Source organism: Typopeltis vanoorti, chromosome 8 (genome assembly GCF_054136105.1).
Source record: "Typopeltis vanoorti isolate ZY-2024b chromosome 8, IOZ_Tvanoo_1.0, whole genome shotgun sequence".
NCBI classification, from domain to species: Eukaryota; Metazoa; Arthropoda; class Arachnida; order Uropygi; family Thelyphonidae; genus Typopeltis; species Typopeltis vanoorti.
This window is the reverse complement of record NC_143556.1, coordinates 140807967-140823635: the sequence shown is the minus strand read 5'-3', so window position 1 is coordinate 140823635 and position 15669 is coordinate 140807967. Positions and strand designations below refer to the sequence as shown.

Here is a 15669-nt window from a genome sequence, read left to right as displayed (position 1 = left end):
CAGAAAATCTTGATTATGTTATACAAGAATTAAATACTCGCCGAACAGACCAATATTTCGAAAATATTATTAGAACTGCAAAAGAAGTAGCAAGCAATCTTAATATTGATCCTATTTTTCCAGACATTCACAAAAGAACAAAAACAAAAATGTTTGGTTACAAAGCATCAGATGAGACAATGCATGATCCTAAACAAAATTTTGAAATAATTTTTTTCTGTGCGATTTTAGACACGACAATAATTTCAGTCACGGAAAGACTCATACTCTTAAAACAACATTAGCGAAGACTTTAAAGTTATAAGAGACATTAGCAAATTAAAAGATTGGAGCGATGAAGATTTAATGAAATATTGTAAAGATTTGCACTTAAAACTTAGCGACAATCAAGATTCCGACAATCGTGATATTAATGGTATGACTTTATTTGAGGAATTAAAAACTTTGCAATGTTTTATTTAAAAAGAGTCGGCTTCTCAGGATGTTTTAAATTATATATACGAAAATAAATTAACCGACACGTTTCGGAATACTGAGATTGTGATGCATATTTATTTAACATTACCAATATCCGTAGCATCAGGGGAAGGAAGTTTTTCAAAACTGAAACTAATAAAAAAATTATTTGCGGTCAACAATGTCTGGAAAGAGTCTAATGGATTTATCAGTTATATCAATTGAAAATAATATTATGGATTCATTAGACATTAAAGATATTATTAAAAATTTTGTGGCAGCCAAAGCAAGACGGATAAATATGTAAAATAAATCTATATTTATACTAATTGTTATATAGTTAAAAGCACGAATCCAAATTATAATTATCTTCGTTATGTAATATTTCTTTTTATATTAAAATAAAAGTAATTTTTGTTTATTTATATATATATGTGTATATATATATATATATATATATATATATATTCTGTTGTATTTATATATTAAGGAATAAACATTTTTGAAAATGTTTATTATTAAAAATTTCTTATTTATGAATTTCAGTGATTACAATGTTCTACTACTGTTAAATAAAATTTATTTTTATATATGCGTATAAACTGTTTTGTACTTTTAACAAAATAAAATTTTTCATGGAAACTTATTTTATGGGGGCACTGAAAAACGTTTTGCACAAGTGCGCCTCCTACCCACGGCACGGCTCTAGGTGTGAGTAGAGGTGAATAGAATGAAATACGTAGATGTTGTTATAGACCTGATAATCTGGATGGTAGTGGCCATGTAATATATAATCAAATTAGCCAAGCAAATAAGAAAAGGGTGATCATTATGGGTGATTTTAATTATGGCAATATACACTTGGATGATGAGATAGCAACTGGAAGTAAAGAAAATGAGTTTCTTGAGTTTTTGAGAGACAACTGCCTCAGATGGTATGCAACAGAGGGCACATGAGGATTGAGGGTCTTGTATTTGAACATCTCATCAGAGGATTTTATTATAAATGAGGTGTCAAATCACCCTTTGTGAGAATGACCAAGAAATTAATTACCTGGGTGGTTGCCAGCAGTGTGAGGACCTCTGTGAGGAAACAGTATATGTGGAACTTCAAGGCTCATGATTATGACAAGCTCAGGAGGCAACTTGCTGGTGTAGCATGGAATGAGGAGTTGGCTGGAAAGGAGATCAGTGCTGCTTGGGTGATATTCAAGACTGTCTACTAGAAGCAATGTCTAAATTTATTCCAAGGGTCATGCATTAAATAAAGTGGGTATGAAATGGATGAATGAAGAGAGACTAAGCATGCAACACAGAGGAAAAAGGCAATATGGAGGCAACATAGGAGTGGTAATAATCATGAGGATTACAAAGAACAGGCAAGGAGAGTGACTTGGTAAGGGTAGGTGGCAAAAGTTCAGTATGAGCATCAGTTAGCTAATGAAGCCAAAAAGAATTCTAGGGAGTTCTTTCGATATGTAGTCATCAAAAAAAGAATGATTATGGAAGGATGATATTGATTGGAGAAAATGGCAAAGAACAACTTCTGCAGAGGATATAGTTAAGATATTCCATGAGCAGTTCATAGTCTTTCATTCTTGTGACTGTGACTTAATGCAGAGTTTGAGAGCAGTTGATGATCGGGAGGAGAGACTGACTGTGAGTGAGCAAGAGGTATATGGGGGAATTAAGCAAACTTGATGTTAATTAGACTGTAAGACTTGGTAATATATCACCATGTATTTTGAAGGAATGTACCAGGGAGTTGGCATCTGCCTTGACATATTTGTCAAGGCAAATAAATACCAATTGGTATTTGCCTTGCACTGGGTCAAGTTCCAAAGGAATGGAAGGAAAGTAAGATTGCGCCACTTCATAAGGCGGTGACAGAACTCAAGCATCAAATTAAAGGCTATCTGGGTGTCAGTTGTTGTTGTTAAAGTGTTGGAGAGGTTGGTGAGAACCAGGATCTAGAATTGACAACAATGGTATTATATTTGATGGACACCATGGATTTGCTAAAGGAGGTCATGTTTTAGTAATCTGCTTGCTTATTACTATAAGGTGATGGCTTCATTGGACAAAGGAGATGGATACACAGTAGTATACTTAGATTTTAAATAATAAATTTCATGATAACCACAGTAATTAACTTTAATGAAATGAAGGTATATATATATTTCTTACTGGTAATCTTTCTGTTCCCATTCTGGTTACATGGCCAAACCATCGCAGTCTTCTTTCTTGGATGTTGTCTATTATTGTTATTTCTTGTTTTAGCCATTTCCTTGTCTTTGTTTCTTAGTCTACCCAGCAGAGATACTCCAAGTGATTTTCTTAGCCAACCCATTTCAGTAGTTAATAATTTTTTGTCTTCAGCTTTTTTGAGATTATATCATTCACTTCCATAGAAGAGTATCGGGAGGACCATTGTCTCATAGATTCTTACTTTTGTTACTTGTTTGATGCTTCTTGACTTCAATATTTTATTAAGTCATCCAAAAGTTTGGGATGCTTGACTTATTCATCTGTTTATATCTTTTGTAATTTGACCATTTGTACTCGATTACTCCTCCAAGGTAGGTGAAGTTTTCTACCGGCTCTAGATTCTTACTATCAATTTCAGTTTTCAGATTGGTGCTTCTTTTTCCTATTTGCATAATTTTTGTTTTGTCTATATATAGGTTTAATCCAAATTTTATACATTCTTCCTTTATTTTATCAGAAATTTGTTGTAGATCTTCTTCTGTTTTTGCAAGTAATGCAATGTTGTTTGCATGCAAATTTTAAATTTGTTATATTTTCCCCATATATTTTGATTCCAGAGTCTTCTTTGTTTAAGGCCTTACTGGTTGCTTCTTCCAGTGTAAGATTGAACAGCTCCGGTGACAGATTGCATCCCAGTCTTACTCCACTCTCCATGAGTGGAACCATTTGGTTAAGGTGTCCTCCACTCGTGCTGCACTTTCAGATTTCTCGTATAGATTCTTTATTATTCTTATAGTTTTGTTGGAAATTCCACATTCTTTCATAGTTTTCCATAGTTCTCTTCTACAGATTGATCAAATGCCTGATGAAAGTCTATGAAATTTATATAGCAACTTGGGTTGTACTCTAGTGTCTTTTCTATTAGCTCTCTTAAGATGAATAGTTGATCAGTTGTGCTTCATCCTGTTCTGAAGCCTGCTTGTTCTTCTCCTAATGCTAGTTCTATATATGGCTTGATTTGTTTTTGGAGTACTTTAGTAAAAACCTTACTTGGAATATATTTGGAATACTGAGGAGGCTGATGCCTCTGTAATTATTGCATTCTGTTTTATCTCCTTTTTTGTATATAGGAGTTTTAACTGATTTGGTCCAATCAATAGGTATTGCTTCATTTTTGTAGATCCTTTCAAATAATGTTTTTAATGGTTCCAAAAGTTGTTCCTTTCCTGCTTTTAAGAATTCTGCGTGTATTTCATCAATACCAGGCTTTCTTAGCTTTAAGTTTATCTATGCTGTGTGCTATTATTTCTTTGGTAAAGATATTTGTTTCCTCTTCTATTTCAGCTGGAATAGTAATATCCTGAAAACTATTTTTATTTTATAAGCCTCTAAAGTATTTTTCTTATCTGGCCATTCTTTTTGTTTTACTTTCAGTTAGTTGTCCCTCTTTGTTTTTGAATGTTATCATTTTTGTTGTCCGTGTCTTATTAATTTGGTCTATTTATTTATATAATCCATGGAGGTTATTTTCTTTTGATAGCTTCTCTGCCATTTTGCATTTTTCTTCTAACCGGTTATTCTTGTCTCTTTTAACTAGTTTTCTTTGATAGATTACTTCATGATAAGTTGATAGCCAAACTAGAGTGGAAGGGATTGGATATTAGCTATTGTATTAGATCAGAAATTGACTATCTGCAAGGTATCAGCAAGTAGTATATGGGGGAGCAATAGCCCAGAAGAGGAAAGTCACTAGTGGTGTGACTCAGGGATCTGTTTTAGGGCCATTGCTGTTTTTATCCTGTATGCTAACGATATTGGAGATTTTGATGAGGATATTCAGTTGTTTGCAGAAGATGCAAAGTTGCGACAAACTATGAGGAGTAGAGCATTTTATGGCCTTATAAGAAGACTTGAATAGATTGAGTCGAGTGGGCATGGTAGTGAGATGCCAGCTCAGTGTTTCAAAATGGAAGATTTTAAAATTTGGGAAACAAAGATGAGATGTAAAATTTACGTTTGAAGGGAATAGATTGTTGGAGGTGGAGGAATAATTGATCTTGGGGTGATGGTAGATAAGGATGTAAAATTTAGAGGACACATTGCCAAAATTGTGAGGACAACACAAAGAGTTCTGTGAATAATGATACTTCTACACTGACTTGTAGAAGTAAGGAGATTCCTGTTCCATTGTATAAGGCTTTGATTAGGCCACATATGGACTACTGTGCATGGATTTGGTCGCCTGTTTTCAAAAGGATGAAGAGATGTTTAAAAAGGTCCAGAGGCAACTGATTAAGGTAGTTCCATTCCAATCTCTGGAATGTTGAATATGAGGAAAGGTTGAGAAGATGCAATTTACAGAGTCTAGTGAATAGGAAGAAGACGGGTGATACGATATACAATTTGGTAAGGGGTTGTTATAGGATCAATGTTGAAGAGGTTTTTCATAAAATGGTGGACGATCAGGGGGGAGAACAAGAGGTCATTCCTGGAAATTGTATAAGGATGGTGTGAACATGGCAGTGAGAAGCAGGTTTTTTGCGTGCAGAGTTTGGAATGATTGGAATGCCTTCCCTGAGAGTGGTGTCTGCAGAGAATTTGAATGTGTAAGGCAGGGGTGGCCAACCTTTTACATTCCATGCACCAATATTTTCATGTATGAGTTCAGATGCACCAAACTCTTGTATCCTTAAAAATATGTTGATATAGACATGTTTAATGAAATCTAATTCACGCTTACTATCACCTTTATTTTCCTTTTGCTCATTTTCTTTTGCACTGTGATGGGTAACTGAATGTAAAAAGACTTAATTTTTTGAAAAAGTACAAAACCACAAATGTTCACAATGGACGAACAAAGCACAACTCCGTAGCGCACAAGTATCAATTGTAAACTGACCGACAAAAACCTGCGATGCACCGCTGTTGCTAACGCTTAGTGCCTCGGGATTAGACAAGTTAATGTGCATGAGACAAAGTCGCTAAAAATAATGATTAAATTTTAGCCTTTTTTTTCCGCTACGAATCGGTTTCTGGTTGATACTTTTTTTTTATCATCATCATTGGGGTCCGATGCGCCACTTTGGGTGCATGTGCCATAGGTTGGCCATCTCTGGTTTAAGGTGTGGTATAATGAGCTGAGTGTGTGATAAAGGGACCTCCTAGATCAGTCTTTGACTCCATGGGGGGGGTCTTAGGATAATAATAATCTAAATTTGAGTATTTAAATTTTGTCACTTGTTCTGTTATTTTCTTGTTTATTTCTAATTTACACCTAATTGACGTTTGCTAATCACAAGTATTTTGGCTTATTTTTTATTGATATTACTATATTATGTTTGGCAGATGTATTGGAAATGAAGTACTTAATAAACTATCTTCTATGTCTACTGCATCATCAGCATAGCAGATCACATTTGCTGTATTATCAATTTCTATTTCATTTAACTTCATCTTGTAATTCTATTATTATTTTATCTTTTAAATTCCTTTCCTCATACCAATTTCTTTTGTTTCATTATTGCAGTATCTTATTGCACATTTTATATCTGTATAAATATATTATCAGATCAGTTTCCATGGAGTCAGTATACTCATCATGGGAGGTTGATTCAACCAATAGTAAATCGTTAACACTTACAGAATTTGCAGTGCATTCTGGTAATGTGTTGCACTTATCCACAATTCTCTCCCTAGCCCTGATGGCATTCTTCCAATTGTCCTGAAGCTCTGTGCACCAGAACTGACTCCTATCCTATGCTGCCTGTATATATACTCTCTTACTCCACTGGTATATATTGCAAAGCCTGGAAATTGGCCATATTCAACCCATTCCTATGAAGGGTGACAACTGCCATCTAACTACTGCCCTATATCACTCATCTCAGTCCTATCTAAAGAGATGGAGAAAGCAATCAATTCTCAACTCTTACACTACCTTGAAGGTGCCCGCCTATTAAGTGACCACCAGTACAGATTCCATCGTTGCAGATCAACAGGAGATGTACTCTCATATATCACCTATCTCTGGAATGCCATAGAGAAATTTGGCACAAAGAGGGTTGGTGAGAGAACAGAACCTTCTGGAACTCAGCATTAGTTGGATGGTGAGAGGATAGGGAATCGTCTACCATCATACATAGTGTGCATCCAGACAGAAAACGTCTTCCATCCAAATGATGTCAAGTGCAAAGTGCTTGCACTTGATATCTCTAAAGCTTTTGGCTGGGTCTGGCACAAAGGCTTACTAAGCAAACTTCCATATATCAATGCTATATATCAATAACCTACTTCAGTTGACCTCCAACCCAATACACAGTTTTGCAGATGACAGCACATTACACTCCTCCCTTTCATTTGACAAACCTTACTCTACATAACTCACTTCAACCTGCAGAACATCAACGACCACTGCCCTCAGTTCTGACCTCTAAGCCATCCTTCAACGGGGCTCAGATAACCTCGTCAGCTTCAATGCTAGTAAAGCCCAGTTCTGTCTTATTTCTCACAAAAAAGAACCTCTTTCTTCCAATATTATTTTTGATAACAATCAACCTCTTTTCTGCACATTCACCAACCTCTGCAATTTGCATTTCTTTAAACGTTTTTCCATAACGAACATCCCAGTCCTGATTTTACCTTGGTCGCTTGTCTCTGGACCTTTGTTAATGTTTTTATATCATAATGAAAACTAATGACCAAATCTGAGCACATTAGTCCAAGTGGTCTGACTAATTCTTTATGCAGTGGCACAACCATTTGCTTATCCCTATTTGTCAGTGTACTTCTTTATCATAACAGCAGTGCAATGTTCAGTCTTGCAATATGCTCTGTATACTTCAGTCTGCTGTTAGCCATCACCCCTGCCCCTAATCTCATCCACTTCGTAAAGCACAGTTCCAGTAATGTAATACACATCCTTATATCTCTGCATTACAAAATGCAGAGATGTCAGGATATGTATTGCATTACTTACTAATATAAAAACTACAATCTTCATTCATTTCTCCAAGATAAAAGCATATTCAAATCTTCCTGAAAGGAATTAACATCTGCAGTTCTCATTATAATCTGAGCAAACAACTGAAGATCCCCAGTCTCCATTAATAACCAAGTCAAACAGCAAGGGCTCAAGAATACATCCTTGGAAAACATCATTGGTTATCTTACTTTTTTGAGACACCACTCCATCATACACAGCGTGTGGTAACATTCAAAGAATCAGTCTCTAATTCATATAACCAATCTATTATCCATTCCATTCCAGAGAAATGGATAATAGATACCAACTATAAGTAATGAAGGGATCTTTCAAATGCTTGTGCAAAGCCCAAGAACAGTGCTGTATATGAATTTCCCCTATCCAACACATTTGGCAACATTGTTTGCCACCTTAGATAGACCTGTCCATCTAAGGTGGCAAACAATAAGTTTCTATCAGAAACTTTAAGCTTTAATATCTTTATTATTTTTTTACCTGTTGTTTAAAATGTCTTATAATTTTATATTATTGAATGCTTCATGTAAATATTTAAAAGTGGAGTGTTATATTCTGTGGATTGATCTATTAGTTTTACTATATCATCTGTGTGCAAACTTCCAGGTCTAATACCATGTTGTTTGTCATTTAATATTCTTGAATAAGTTTTTTTATAGATTTTCAAAGTTGGTGATAATAGATTATTAATCCCTCTGTAATTATTTCAAACTTGCACTGATATTTCTTCCCCTCTATTTACCAGGTATTTGTTTTTTCAACCTTAATAGTTGAGAAAGAAGAGAATTTTGTTAAATACTTTACAAAGTGGCTGGGGATCTTCTAGCTATAGTGGATAAGAATTCAAAGTTCAAAAGTCACTTAACAAAATGGCATTCTCTGAGTTGCAAATATGACTCAGAGGATAACTGTGATGTTAAAATGAACATTGACATGTAAGAATAAGGAAATCATTTTTCATTTTTACAAGGTCTTGATACTACCACAGCTAGAGTATGCACACATTTGGTTTCTTGGGTTCGAATGGGATAAAGAAGCTGTGTTAAAGAGTTACAAAGATATCTGGATTCTGCAATTGAAATTATGAGATCGGATGGAGAATATGTGGACTTACAGACACTAGTAGGCAGGAGAAAGAGGAGTGATATGATGGAGGTCTGTGAACTTTTTATGGTATTGTAATTAAGAGAAATATGAAAGAAATATTTTAACAATTCATTCCATATTTTGTCTGTTCCAGATATGTTTTTATTTCTATTTTTTTTTTTCTCAAAATGTTTTCTCTTTGTTACATTATTTCTAAATTTTCATTATCCTTCAAGTTTTCAGGAAAAGTTCATGTTTTCTTCTTACTCATACAAAAAAAAAAAAAAAAAAAAAAAATCAGCCAACACCTTTTATTCCTTTTATTCCTGTATAGGGAATAGGTGAGATCATTTTTAAGCCCTATCTACCTTTTGGCGACTGAGTGGGCAGTTCAGTCTCTACTGGCAGCTGATCAGAGATAGCTAGCCCATGGCTATCACTAACTAAGCGGCATGCAGTGAAGAGAGACTGCTCAACAAGTGCCACCATTTTGTGGTCCCTAACCGTAATGCAGTATATTTAATGTCTGAAATAATGTGGGTTCTAGGAGTGATTTTTCTTGAGTTTACAGGACGAAAAACCCGAGTTTCCATGAGAAAAAAAACTGCTTGCCCATGCCAGAGATCAACTAACTCGGGAACGGGTTAAAAAAAGGCTTGCAAAAATTTCCTCTAGTAGTCACCAGCTAGATTCAAAAGCAAGTCTTCCTTCATGCAGTCAAGTGCCGTGGTGTACAAATGCCACATCCACTGAGCTATGCAGGCTTCAGTTTAGTAAAATGTTCTTCCTAGCATTTTTGTTCAGTTAATGGTATGCTTATAAATTTACAATTCATTTTATAATGAATTAGAAACCTTAATTAGAAATCTCCCATGTTTTCTTTTGTAACATAAAAGTCGTGTGGGAGTTATTCAGAACAGTAATTTTTGTTTTATTTCTCTAATTATTTTATTAGTTTCATTTCTTAAAGTTTTTATCTGTCCTACTTTTTTTTTGTTAGATTTATCTTGTAGTTAAGGTTAAAAAAAAAAAAAAAAGCTTTTATCTTTTGTGTCAATAGTTCACTTTCCTCTGAGTACCAAGGTGCCCATTTCTTCCTGTATTTCTGACTTTTGTTTTTTCTCCTAAAGCTTCATGTTTTGTTGTTATGTTCCATCAAGTCGTTTTCGACTCCTGGTGATTCTATGAACATACATTCTCCATTCAGATCTGTCCCTGGCCATATCTTTCAGAATTTCCAAGTGCATTCCAGTTGCTTCTTTAACTCCATCCACTCATCTTATTCTTGGTCTTCTTCTCCTGCTTCCATCAACTTTAGCAAGCATCATCATCTTCTCCAGACTGTCATTTGCTCGCATAATATGTCCGAAGTATGACAATTTTTGCTTGAAAATCATGCTCTGCTTAATTTAATATATTTTGTATTTTAATCGGAACTGTTTTTGTTAACTTGTTCTTTTATTCTTTGTTGGTATAGTGTTCTAATATTTGTGATGATGATCTGTATGTTTTTTTTTCTTTTGTTGAATCTGTTATTCACAGAAGCAATGTATGGTCAGTTCTTATATGATGATTGTTATTGTTTCAAGCCTCTCCTTTTTAATGTTTCTATTTGTTGTTATATAGTCTTTTGTGGATAATTTTCCTAAGATATTATATTTCAGTGTAATTTTATGTTTTCTATGTTGGTAGAATGTATTATTTATTCACAGTTTGTCTCAAAACTGTAATAATTTTATTCTATTTTTCATTTTACCTGGTTGGACCTGTTTTTGATATTCATAGCAATGCTTCATGACATAAACGACATCAGAAAAACAAAATTCATTTGCCCATATTTGGCTGGATTTGTAGGTAGCATCTCCCAAGTCCAAATTACTATTGTTATAAAACACAAAGCATTTCACTAGTAGTTGTGGAAACATTTCAGATTATAACTGAATAGGACCTCATGTCTTATCATGGTCCCCTCCACCACAGACAGGTGGAGAGGATCTTTCAATAATGGTACTGACCCTTTTCATTTTTCTTCATTGCATTTCTTCCCATGTTGTTTGCTCTACTTCACCTGTCTTTTTTTTCCTATCTTGTCTTTCAGACCACCATCACTAGGATCTAAAGTCTTGCTACCATGTTTGCCTTTATGGTGCAACTCCATGAACATCCAAAAAGGAGAGATCCTGGTAGTCTAGTACCACTTTAGCCTCTGCTTTGGCAAGACAGGCAGTCTTGGATAGCCTGCCCAGGATCAGTTGCTGCAATAATTCCCTTTCCCCTGTGGTCTAGAGCAGTTATTCTCAACCTTTCTAAGCCCAAGGACCAGTAAAATGCCTAAAACAATTCTATAGACTACTATGTAATTTTTTTAAAAATCGATGTGGGGATTACCAACATTTGGGGAAAACTGTGCCATTTATAACATAATAAATCTAAAAGCATGTTTTGAATACATATGGAAACAATTAATTAAATTGGAAGTAAACAATTAAAAGTGTATCATCATTGTACAAAGTTTTAATTTTTATTAAATAAATAAATAATATGATATAATTATGTTACTACTTACTTTTAATGAGATGGTTGAGCTTCTTGGCCCTTGCAGAGTTGCTTAATATCTGGCTCAATCTTGGTCAACTTCAGTCAAAGATCGGCACACACACTAAGATGATTTCTGTATTTTGTTTTTATATGAAGGAGCGATGAAAATCCTTTCTCACAAAGATAGGTTGTAGAAAACTGTATGACGATTTTCAATGCTTCTTCAGATAATTCAAGAAATTCACTTCTCACTGAAGGCAAGATCCAGAATCGAGCCAAACCAAGATCATGGAATTACATTCTAAGCCCACTGTCACTTGAAATCTCAATTAACTGTTCTCTTTTTGATAATGAAAGGTCTTTCTCCTGACTGAAAGCCTGAAATTGATCACAAACCCACAGAAATTTCTTATAAAAGTTATTCTGAAAATATGTTTCCAAATTCTGTTTCAGAGTTTTGAGGTGGTCACAAGCCTTATCCAGATACTGAGAATCAACAAAAATATCTTTTCCACTAAAAAGGATCCCAATGTTGGAAAAGGTGCAAATCGTGTGTCTTTTACATAACTAATCCATAACACCAGTGTTTTCTCGAATGCCTTTATTTTCTCTTAGGCATCAAGAACAGTTAAAGAATTTCCTTGAAGGGAGAGATTTAGTTCATGTAATTTTGAAAAAAATTCTGAAAAATAGGATAGTGTTGATAACCATGCTTTGTTAACAAGGAGTGATGCAAAATCAGAATTGCGTTCATTTACAAAAAATAAAACATTTTTCATTACATTTTTCCCACTTTGTGCCTTAATTGAAATAACCTTGTTAGTGCTTTGCCCCTGGAAAGCCAGCAAATATCAGAATGAAGCACAAGTTGTATATATTCACTGCCCATTTCATCGCAGAGTACTGAAAATAACCGGTTATTTAACAGTTGAGTATTAATAAAATTAACTAGCTTTACAGCATTGTATAGCACAGTTTTAAATTCTGGTGGCATTCCTTTGGAGGCTGATGCTTCCGTATGTATGAAGCAATGTACCCAATTCATATCTGGAGTACTTCCTTGACCTTAGAAACAACCCCACTATGCCTGCCTGTAAGGGCACGAGCTCAATCCGAACAGAAGCCCATACATTTTTCTCAATGGATCCCTTTGTATATTATGTAATTATTGAGAGTGTGAAATATTTCTTCTCCAGTTGTTCGGGATGACAGAGTTCTACAAAACAATATAGTCATGAATGTTGTTATCATGCGTGTATCTTACATAGCATATTAACTGTGCATCATTTGTAACATCAGTAGTCTCGTTTATTTGTAACTCGTAATAAGGGCTCTTCTTAACTCTTTCGATTAACTGAGATTGTACGTCACCTGGCATATCATTAATTATGTGATGTCGTTTGAAAGAGGAATCAAATCAACATCTTTTAGTAACTTGTTGCCAAACATAGTTTTTACCACATCTTTTATAGCTGGAAGAAGTAAATTTTCCCCGATAGAATGAGGCAAAGATATCCCTGTTTTCGCTATTCACAAACTTAAGAGATAGGTTGCTTCCAGTGCCTTGCTGTTAATCAAACCCATGGCCGAAACGATGTCTTTCCCATGATTTGATGTCATTAAGCATCACTGAAAGAATTCATTTGGCTTATTTTTCATGTCACAATGTTTAGTTTCTAAATGGCGTCGAAGTTTCACAGGTTTCATGCACTCGTTCGACAACACTTCATAACACAAACCACATTAAGGTTTCTGTTCGCTTTCATCTCCACGCCAAGTAAACCCAAATATCAAACATTTATGTTTCCTACTGTATTTTTTCTTGGAACTGCTTGTTTATTCTACTTTAGTAGTATCAGATTTACTCACCGTTATAACACATGTATCACAGTTAGGGTTAGTATCACCTGTTTCATTTGCTTTGCTTTTCAAAGTCCTAGTTCTAAGCCACTTTTCCATTATTTAAAAAACAAAAAAAAGTTTCAGAAAAATTTGTTCCACTCCTGATTGCAGTCATTGCTTGCTGGGGGTGAAGAATCTGTGGTGGGTTGTCAGCTCTGATGCCGAATCAAACTCCCATTGAGAATGAGTAATTTTTCCATCTCCAGATTTATCAGGGATAGAATCTTCAACAAACTTCAGCCATGTCCATAAACAATTGAAACATCAACTGAAAATAAAATAAAACATCAGAGGCAGATCAGAAAACATCAGAAGTGCTAAGTGATACTTGATATATAAATACTGGGATTAAATAACGACACACTTTGTCCAAGTATCACTTAGCACTTCTGAAGATATACTGAGCCTTGGTTGAAGGAGGAAAACCTTCAATAATAAAAATCAATAAACAACAAGTACTTAGTTGAAATGTGGATAACATATGTTTATTTCAAATCTGACAAAACAGCAAGGGAAGGTGGAAGCAATAAAACCATATTGTTGTTCACTTCACTCTTTTAGTACTCATCATTCTGCTGCTGCAAATAGTAGCAGCAGAACGTTCATGGAATGAATTCTGCCGCTATTTGTAGGTTTTTTAAGAATCCATTTTATTTCAATAATTTTTACTTATTCAATTTTAATTTTTTTTTTTTGGGATAATTAAAAATATATATATTTATATTATATATTTAATTTAAGTCTGCCTGCGGACCTCCTGTCCCATCGTTGCGGACCACAGGTTGAGGAACATTGGTCTAGAGACAAGACTCAAGGCTTATACTGTTGTGGTAGTGGTATGGCATCCAGGTTAATACTGGTGTTTCACTCCTGATTGCAGTCATTGCTTGTTGGGGGGAGGGGATCTGTGGTGGGTTGGCAGCTTTGATGCTGAATCAAACTCCCATTGAGAATGAGTAATTTTTCCATCTCCAGGTTTATCAGGGATAGAATCTTCAACAAGCTTCAGCCATGTCCACAAAACAATTGAAACATCAACTGAAAACAAAATAAAACATCAGAGGCAGTAGTAAACATACCAAACTTTTTTAATGCTACACTCGGCTGAAGAATGTTCACTGGCAAAATATTGCCCTTCTTTGTCCAGAAGAGTTTGGTGAAGTTGGCAGAATACCCAAAATCAGTGCAAAAACTCAGTTCAAGGGACATTCTCATAGAACAACAAACAACAATAACAACATGGACATGATTAGAATATCTTCTTTGTGCGACATCCATAGGGGAAATACCAATTACAGTTAACCTCACAAAAATTTAACTGTTCTCAAGGAGTAATATCAAAGTGACACTTCTTTGATATACAAGATGAAGAGATTTGCTTCAAAATGAGAGATCGAGGAGCAACAGCCATTTGGATAGTTAGAGATTATTCACATCTTCATATGTTAACCACACATATCCATACTTGAAGTAGAAAAAGCCATCAAAGGCTTGAAATGTGGAAAGGCAGCTGGAGTAGATGATATTCGATCTGAAATGTTCAAATATGGCGGTATAAAAGTCTTACAGTGGCTGCACTGCATTGGTCAGAAGGCCTGGACAGAAAGACAAATTCTAGATGGTTGGAGTAGAGCCCTCATAGTATCCATATATAAAAAGGGAAATAAAACTAAATGTGAGAATTACAGTGGTATTTTTTAAGATTTATGCAAGTATATATGAGAAACCGATGAGAAAGATTGTGGAAGGAAAGCTTGGTGAAAAACAAGCTAGATTCAGGCCAAATAGTGGCTGTGAGGATCAGATTTTCACTTTATGACCAATAGTTGAGAAATTATGGAAATATAACAAAGAGCTGTATTTAAGTTTTGTAGATTTGGAAAAGGCATATGAAAAGGTGCCAAGAGAAGCTATTCAATATGCTACAGTTATATGGTGTCAATGGGGCATTATATCAAGCAATACTTAGTCTTTATTTGAGTTGTAAGTCAGCAGTTAGAATGGAAGGAAGTACAGGAAGATAGTTTGATATTAAATCTGGTGTCAAATAAGGATGTACATTATTCCCTCGGTTTTTTATAATCTATATGGATCACATTATGAAGGAAAGTGGTATTAAACCTGATATCATAATTGGAATTGTTAATCTCAGCTCTTTAGTTTATGTGGATAATGTTATACTTCTAAATAAATCTGCTACAAGTCTGCAAGATTCCCTGACTAAATTGAATAACTGTTGTAATAGATTTGGCATGAAGATCAGCAATAACAAGACAAAGACAATGAAAATAGGCAGAAGCATTGAAAATATCAACCGCATTGTGAATGGAGAACCTATAGAGCAAGTGAAACATTTCAGCTACTCAGGCACGATTTTTAATGAAGATGGTAAATTAAATATTATTATTATTATTATTATGGGTATCTCCATGGAGTCAGTAGACTCATCGCGGGAGACCCAAACTAGCAAAACAATATCTGTC

At 34.8% G+C, this 15669-nt stretch overlaps 1 protein-coding gene across 1 annotated transcript in view; it reads left to right on the top strand.

The window, feature by feature from the left end:
* Positions 1 to 15669, top strand: part of LOC150104390 (stimulator of interferon genes protein-like) — a 181842-nt gene that overhangs the window by 82368 nt on the left and 83805 nt on the right. The gene's annotated exons all lie outside the window — the stretch shown is intronic.